Source organism: Triticum aestivum, chromosome 2B (genome assembly GCF_018294505.1).
Source record: "Triticum aestivum cultivar Chinese Spring chromosome 2B, IWGSC CS RefSeq v2.1, whole genome shotgun sequence".
NCBI lineage: Eukaryota > Viridiplantae > Streptophyta > Magnoliopsida > Poales > Poaceae > Triticum > Triticum aestivum.
In genome coordinates, this window is record NC_057798.1 from 745,986,900 (window position 1) to 745,996,314 (window position 9,415).

General features: G+C 46.5%; 1 pseudogene; it reads left to right on the forward strand.

Annotated features, from left to right (window-relative positions):
• The first annotated feature begins 7,732 nt into the window (after positions 1–7,732).
• LOC123039542 (putative HVA22-like protein g) overlaps positions 7,733–9,415 on the forward strand; it is a 22,488-nt pseudogene continuing 20,805 nt past the window's right edge.

The window sequence follows — 9,415 nt, forward strand, 5'->3', positions numbered from 1 at the left end:
CAGAGATGGCTTGCAGTTTCTGGCTCCTGAAGGCAGAGCTGGCATCTATGGTCAAGCTGCCAGCCACGCAATGCTAACCTGTCCGCGGTCAAAATCCTCTCGTGGAGGGCCAGCCATGCGAAGAATTTGCACTTGGGTTCGGCATGAGCGGACCAGACCTTGGAGGGGTTAAACCTAGGATGAGAGCCATAGAATTGCGCCCCAAAATGTCCCTTCACATAGTGAGACATTGGCACGAATCTCGACGTTATATCATTGACATGGGACTTAGATGTGCAATACTTAGGTACATTTAGATATGTCATATACTGCACATCTAAATAACTCAATTAAACATAAAACACAAAAGAAAATACCAGCCACGTAATATCAATAACATATGACCTAAATATGCAATACTTAGGGCACATCTAGATGTGCTTTAGCAAAACTGAAAAAGTATATTGATAAATTTTAGTCATGGTTAATTCTTCATATATATATGTTGTTGACTAGATTTGCTTCAGTCAGAGGTTATCGGTCGGGCCCATTATTATTTCCTTCTGTTCTACCTTTGTTTGGAGTGACTCGAACCTGTCCTAGATACCACGTTCGCCGTACCGCCCACAACTGGAATCTTGAAGCGAACAAATAAAATATCCATGTTCGATTGCAATTTTGGAGTAAAATTGATTGGCCGTCCGAGTCAGCTCCACCCACTAGCAGGAGCAGAAGCGGTCACATCTCTATCCTCTTCGGTCCTTGAACATCCTAACGTGCGATCATAACGGCACGCCTATGCGTTGAGTGGCACGTCATCATGTTGTGTAATGATCGGCAAGGTTCTCGGTCTTTAATACAGTAGAGACTCGCAACAACGACACCAGTTGGCGCTCGTACCCGGGGAAGGCCGCAACCTCCCGCTCAAACGGCAGCGCCAAAGCCGTCACATCACCATTTTGATTCACAGATTCGTCCGTAAGTTTGTTGTGCTTGCCTGTTGCAGTAGGTAGCATCAAGCATTATGAGCCGGTACGCACGACCGGGTGGGGATCGGCATCGATCGATAGCGAGCGAGGACGTCGGCGTCGGCGTGGAGCCGTGGTGTAGGCAGAGCGCGCAGTGGTACGTGGCGCTGCTCCCCTTCTCGTGGTAGAGCAACCAGGCTACGGTTCAAGTTTGGCGTTTTGGTTTCCTGCCCTTACGATGCTTGATCGTTTGTCTTCCGGAGCGTTGCATGATCTACTTGCTGATTGTTAATAGAGGTCGATCGATGGACTCGGCTAGAAGTGTCGGATTCTGCCAGAATTTTCTTATGGTTGCATCGAACGCCAAATTTCAGTGCCATTTCAGTTCCTGGGGATTTGCTTGCATTATTAAGCATATCGTTATTTTTCTCAAAAGAAGGAATTGCCTAGGTTATAGAGAGCAGTTGAATTACGATGAATAGATGGACGGGCAACTCGGTCAATCAACAGACAGTCTTAGTTCGTAAAATTAGTAAATCTACAGACAGTCTTCATTTTCTAGCAAGCTACCTGTTTCTTCCAAATAAATTAGGCGCGTGCATCTCTTCTCTGCTCTTCACTTAACACATTGACAAGGAAAAAGCGGAGTTCCTTTCCATATTTCTTATCGCGGCCATAGCTATCGCCGAGGGCAGACAGATGGCGAGGAATAGAAGCATCACGTTGATGCTGCAAGATACGTGTAAAAGGGACTAGTGCTCGCTTTGGTTTGCTCCAACATTTCAAATACAACGCTAGAGTATTTCTTCAGGACATTGATCTGTTTTCTCCATGGCAGGAACTAGAGTAAACTTCCTAGTGACTTGTGGGGTTATATAGGGGGCGCAGCCGTGCGAGCGTAATCAGGAAAAATAAGGTAATGCCATTCATGTACAATGTGTGCTACGCTCATCTACTTATTATCAGGTCATCTTACTGTCATGATTAACTGGACTCCGGCCTTGATCTGTTGATCATGCTAAATATGTGCTTTGGCGAACCGGCTGCGCACCCATGCCTGAACGGTGAGAGGCACGGTGATGTAGAATTGTAGATCATGCAACTGTTTACACTCCCAGCAAAAAATATCTAAGATTTCCTCGATTTTGTGCCCGTTTTACCCTTCACATGGTGGCATATCGGTCCGTCCTCGTCGTGGTGTTATCCAAATCTGACCAAGTTGTCGGCCTTGTGCAAATCCGCAACGACAACAAAGTGGGGAGGTCCATCCCGCTCTCACTCGCACCCGGGGAAGGCTGCACCCTCACGTACGGCCCCGCCCAGCCCAGCCACCGGCAAAACCGGAGCCACACCAGCGCGGCCGCGACACACCATCAGTCGGCATTTGCTTTCTTGCCTCCTCACTTCATCAGCACCGCAACGCCAGCAGAGGGCGGGGCTCGCGCGGCTGCACAGTGCACAGCACACGCCGGCGGAGTGGAGGTGGAGGCGAGCTAGCTGGTGGCGATGGGGATCCACCTGCTGGCGTTCGCGGGGGCGAGGATCTTCGTGCAGGTGTTCCAGGTCTCGGCGCCGCTGCTGTGGCCGCTCAACCTCTGGCTTCCTCTCGCGCGCCGCCTGCCCGAGGCCTGCGCCGTCGCCCGCGCCGCGCTCGCCGCCCACGTCGCCTGGCTGCGCCGGGCATGCCGTCCCGGCGCCCCCGTCTGGAGCCGCCGCGACGACGGGGTCTACCGCCGGGCGGTGCTCGACGTCGCCTACTACTGAGACGCTGGAACCGTTTGAGACCTGGAGACAGTAGCAGTGTTAATAATTTTCTCAAGTAAAGCAGAGTAGAGGTAGTGGTTAATTTCAGTTTGCTCTTTTGGTTTCATTCTTGGTCTAGCAATGCCTGGTCTGAATATGGGTTGTAACTAATCCTAATAATGATCTAAACGTTCTTATATTAGTTTACGGAGGTACAGGTGATCTGTTCATCCGCGCTTCTCATGAGGAATTTTGGTGACGATGAATACAGTGGAATGCTAGCTGCCACCGGTGACTTCCAGATCGGTTACGATGCTTCCCTGTGCATTTTTATCCATACAATTGGGATATGATGAAGACCGGCATTATAAAAGCGGTAACACTATTTTTTTCAGACCAGTCAAATGCCAGAAGGAATGACCACCATCACTATTGTGTTGATTCACAACTTAGAACACCAAGCTAGAATTATTGCGGTAAAATAGTGACTAGGAGGATATAAAAGGGCCATATGGAATTAAGATTTCCCATATTTAGCCAAATCAAGGAATTTTTAAAATAACGACAAAGTTTGTATTCCAAAATTAGTCTCGTTGATTTAGAATAATTTTGTACTTATTTTACTTTAAATCAGTGACACTTATTTTCGAATGAATGGAGTATTTCGCTTTCTGTGAAAGCGTCTGCTGCCGGGAATGCACTCAAAGTTGAAGCTCTTGATGCAATATAGACGAGCTTGCTTAGTCTGATTTCCTTCGCACACACACCAAAAAAAAAACAGCATGGCGAGTTACGGGAATTCAACCCGATTGCCTTCCTATGGCTCTGTAGTATTGTGGCAAGTGCTTAGTGAAGTGATTAAGGCCGATTTCATTCACGGAAAAGATATTAAGGCCGATTTCATTCACGGAAAAGATATTAAGGCCAATTTCTTGTTCGCAAAAACAAAAAATCCAAGTACATTTGCTCCTCATTGTCTCATTACCGATAGTGCATTGATCGAATGCTTTCATTATCTGGAACACTACACAAGGAAAATTTGCGCATATAAATTACATTTATCCAAGACTTATGATCGTGTGGATCGAGCATTTTCGGAGAAAACAATTTTAATGTTGGGCTTCGCTCGGCGGTGGGTTAGCTGGATTATGGCCTATGTAATCATGGGGATATGTGATCAAATTTAATGGATTCATGCCCAAGTTACCGTTTCAACCTATCGTCAAAGACAAGGTGGTCGGTCTCCTTTTTATTTTTTGTTTTATGGTTGGCGGGCTTTCCCCCAAGGTAGTATTGGCTGATCAAATTTTTCCCGTGAGAAAATGTCATTGAGATTCTGTTAAATCTCATCTCCTGTTGGCGATGGATGTCCTTGTGTTAAGGCGCAATGGTTGTATGGATAAGAAGAGCAAAAGGTGCAATATTCCAATGGTCAAGTGTGCAGAGCATAGGACAATATGGACAAGACGAAAGAGAAAGACACTGAGGCGAATATAAAGGAGAAGATGCATTCATATCTGGGAGTGTACAAGAAGTCACACACGCCTAAAGTGATTGAGATATGTCGCTTGATAGAGGCTACTATTTGCGCATTTCTTGGAAGGCTGCTCATCGATGCATCTTCGTTTACAAGAGTTTCCATGATGTTGGGTATGTCATCTTTGTTCAGAACAAGGTGAAAGAATGCGTGGAAGCGTATGCCCCTGGCAAGGACACGCTACGTGTTATATAGCCAAGGATAGGTTACAAAGATACGGTAGTTAGGTCGTGGATTAATCCTCAAGAAAAGCTATACAAGATATGAGGAGAAACCCTAACAACCTAACTACCAGATAACAACAATACACGCACACAAACCAACCACGCAATCTAACCGTGTCGGCGGTATATACAGTTTATACAATACCATATACACACAGTACAATTCTTTCTAACACGCCCTCTCAATCACAGCTTCATCAAGTTGAGATTGCTCTTAAAGTCTTCTAACTGTCGCCATGATAGGGCTTTGGTAAAGCCATCTGCAACTTGATCACCTGTGGGAATAAAACAAATGTCCAGTAGTTTTTTAGCTACCCTCTCTCGAACAAAATGATAGTCAACCTCTATGTGTTTTGTCCTTGATGAATCACCGGATTTGCTGACAGATACATTGCACCAATGTTATCACACCAGAGGTGTGCAACTGGTGAATGCATAACTCCAAGTTCACGTAGCAAAGTTTGGACCCAAATAATCTCAGCAGTAGTATTAGTTAAAGGTTTGTACTATGCCTCTGTACTGGACCTAGAGACAGTAGCTTGCTTACGTGCACTCCAGGAAATCAAATTTGGACTAAAGAACACACAAAATCCTCCTGTTGACCTTCTGTCATCTGGACATCCTGCCAAGTCAGCATCTGAGAAAGCACTAACAACATTGAAAGTTGACTTGGTAAATTTCAGACCTGTACTCATAGTACCTCTGAGATATCTCAAAATTCTCTTAACAGTTGTCATATGCTGAGAAGTGGGAGAATGCAAGTACTGACATACTTTGTTAACTGGAAAACAAATGTTAGGTCTTGTCAGTGTTAAGTACTGCAAAGCACCTACCATACTCCTGTATTTTGTTGACTCCTCGGCCCCTAAAGGCTCTCCTTCTTCTCTTGACAGTTTTTTTGATGTAGAGAGAGGCATGTTTGAGACCTTGCAATTTACCATTCCTGCACGCTTAAGCATATCCAAGACATATTTTTATTGGGTGAGGAGTATTCCATCTTTTACCTTTTTAACCTCAATTTCCAAGAAGTAGTGTAGGTCACCCAAATCTTTCAAGGCAAAATCCTTCTTAAGACCTTCTAATAAAGCTACAGTTGCATCTTCTAATGATCTAGCAACAATAATATCATCAGCATAGACCAACATAAAAATAGTGATATTTCCTTTCCTATAGAAGAACAAAGAAGTATCTCCCTTGGATGATTTGAAACCAATCGTTTGAAGCTTTTTTCACTTAACTTGGAGTACCAAGCCCTTGGTGCTTGTTTTAATACATATAGGGCTTTATCAAGTTTGCAAAGATTATTTTCCTTGCCTTTTACCTCATAACCAGGTGGTTGTCTCATATAAACTTCTTCCTATAGAACGCCATGAAGGAACGCATTCTGTACATCCAATTGCCTCAGGCTCCAGTTCCTTGACACTGCAACAGAAAGAACAAGTCTGATAGTAGCTGCCTTCACAACAGGACTGAAGGTATCTTCATAGTATATACCATATCTCTGTTTAAAACCCTTAGCTACTAGTCTTGCCTTATACCTATCAACTTGACCATCTGCATTTCTCTTAATTTTATAGACCCACTTGCAGTCAATAACATTTTTGTTTTGTGTTGGTGGAACTAGGTGTCGTGTCTTATTTTTAATAAGAGCACCATACTCATCATTCATAGCCATTTTCCACTTAGTGTCACTTAGGGCTTCATGTAAACTACTTGGTTCACCAGTAGTTGTTAAACCCCCAAAACGAACCTTAAGCTTGTCATACCTGACCGTAATATCTGTACGGACTTGCAGTTTTACAATACCATGTTGTGATCTTGTTCTCTGAGTCGGCACATCAGGAGTTGTATGAGGTTGCGGCGCAGAGGATCCGGTGGAAGGAGTCACAGCCGCACGAGATCCCACGTCGATCCTGCTGTCAGCGACAGGGGGCCGACATCCTGCCTTGTCGCTTCGGCGCCAGAGACGCCAGCCGATGCTCCCGCGCCGGGTTGGGACACTTGGTAGTCATCGAGGGGCGGCGTGCTACGCGAGGAAATGGTCGGCTGGTGCTGCGCCATGTGCCTACCACAGGTTGGCCCACCTGGGAAACCGATGCCCGACGCGCCCATGCGTCGTTCTCTGGGTGGAGTGCGCAGACCGAGGAAGATTCGCCTGAACTGCCTACACCTGCGTCGTCAGCCTCGGGATCGGTGTCGTCAACACCTGAATCTGTTTCGTGCTCTGTGCCATTTTCATCTTGTACTGTCTGCCATAAAATTATGCACAGGAGCTGGATTTTCACCTGGATTAGTAGAAAATTTAGCATGTTGATCAAGTACACGTTCACCCCCATGATCAATAGGCTCAGATGGAATAGTTTCAGGAAGCAACAAGACTTCAGAGAGAAGAGGAATGCCTACATTAGGGTTTAAGGCCTTGAAAGGAAAAAAACTGTTTCATCAAAAATAACATCACAAGATATATAGACTCGGCTGGCAGAAACATCAAGACACTTGAAGCCTCTGTGGAGATTACTGTATCCGAGGAAAACATGTTGTTTGGATCAGAATTCTAATTTTCAAGAATTGTATGGATGGAGATTGGGCCAACAAGCACACCCAAAAACTCGAAGTGAATGATAGTTTGGTTGTTCATGAAACAAACGACCTAAGGGAGTTTCAAAGTTGATCACTTTGCTAGGGGTGTGATTTATCATATATGTGCCTGAGAGAAAAACCTCATCCCGGAATTTGAGAGGCATAGAGGCATGAGCCAAGAGGGAAAGTCCCACGTCTACAATGTGGCGATGTTTTCTTTCAGCTGATCCGTTCTGCTGGTGAGCATGTGGACAGGAGACATGGTGGGTGATTCCTAGTTAGCGAAAAAAGGAATTTAGGCGTTCATATTCGCCACCCCAGTCTGTTTGCATGGTAATAATTTTTCTATTGAACAATCTTTCAACTAACGCTTGAAATTCAGGGAAGATCTTAAAAACTTCATATTTGTGCTTAAGAAGATAGATCCACGTGAATTTCTAATCATCAATAAAGGACACATAATCACTACTAGGGAAAAGCTTATACACAGATGCTTACTAGTAGCGCGGGTTTATACCCCTCGCTACTGCTACTTACTAGTAGCGCGTGTTTTTACCCCTCGCTACTACTAACTTGATAGTAGTAGCGCGGGTTTTTAACCCTCGCTACTACTAAGCAGTCTCTATCGTGCCCCCCTCAGACATGCCATAGTAGTAGCGAGGGTTATAAACCTACCTACTACTTTGTGAATAGTTGTAGCGATGGTCATATGCCCACGCTACTGGTATATTCCCACACCACCCACCCCGATCCACCACACCAACCGGCCCACTCCACCCACCAATATTTGTCTCAAAAAAAAGAAAAAGAAAACAACCCTTGATCCAGATCCCCTCCATAGCCGGCCTCCCTTCCACCTCCTCTCTTCTCCCAACCCACTTGCCGCCAGCGAGTACTAGCACACAGAGGGACAGGAGCCTCCTCCCCCTCCTCCCCCGCCCCGCCGATCCCAATGGCTGCCATGCAGCACCGCCCCCTCCATGCCCTCACGCACCCTCGCCAACACCTCATCTGCTCTCTTCGATTTTGTCGATCTACGGGACTGACTGACTGACCCTGCCCCGCGGCTGCTCGCCCAGTCACCGACCTGCTCCTCTGGAGGCGGAGGAACGCCTCCGCGGCGGCCATCGCGGGCGCCACGCACCCTCGCCCAGTCGATGACCTGCTCCTTTGGAGGAGGAGGAACGCCTCTGTGGCCGCCGTCGCAGGTGCCACACACCCTCGCCAGTCGCCGACTTGCTCCTCTGGAGGCATAGGAACACCTCTGTGGCGGCCGTCGCAGACGCCACACTCATCTGGTTCCTCTTCGAGCGCGTCAGGTACAGCCTCACATCGGTCCTCTCTAACGCCGTCCTCCTCGTCGACATCCTCTTCTTCTGGGACAAGTCCGTCTCACTGCTCAATAGGTTTGTCCCTGCGTTTACTCCCCACTTTGCTCTGCCTGGCGCCTGGCCTGCCCTGCTACTCCAGTCGAGACTCCAGAGTAGGAGCAACTCTTGTTCAAGATCTGATGCAGAACTAAACTGCTCCCCTGTCTTGCTAGGGTCGTACGCTCTGTGTCTACTGACGAGTATCGGATACAGATTAGGACCAAAATCAAAGTAGGTTCAGTCACGCAAATGTTTTATCACTTTGTCCAAACTAAATTCATCCAGTCGGTTTGCTACAATTTATATTACTGTACTTCGGAAGTGTTGTAGAATTTGGGCCTTAGCACTTTGGAGTTTGGCTGTAGTTTGAGATTAATCTTTGGGAGACGTTAGATTGGGTTCAAGGATGGATCTGCCCATTCAGTGTGCAGAGGATTTTCTAATTTAACACTTGTCCACTAGTACATTAGTTATCATGAACCTACATTGTAACGCCCCGGATTCGATGCGCCAGGTGTCTGCCAGTTATTTGCCGTCGTTGCCATGTCATTTGCTTGCGTGTTGCATTTTATCATGTCATCATGTGCATCTCATTTTGCATACGTGTTTGTCTCATGCATCCGAGCATTTTCCCCATTGTCCGTTTTGCAATCCGGCACTCCTATGTCATCCGGTGCCCCCTTTTGCCTCTTTTCGTGTGCGGGTGTTAAACGTTCTCGGAATGGACCGAGGTTTGCCAAGCGGCAATGGTACACCACCGGTAGACCTCCTGTCAAGTTTTGTGCCATTTGGAGTCCGTTTGATACTCCAACGGTTAACCGGGTAACCGCAAAAGCCCTCTTTGTGTTGCAGCCCAACACCCCTCCAAAGTGGCCCATAACTCATCCAAACCACCTCCATGCTCTTGGTCGTTCAATCACGATCATGTGGGCGAATACTACACCTCATTTGGACACTCCCACCTCCTTCTATGTATAAATATGCATCTCCCTCCAATTCCGGGTCCCAAAACCC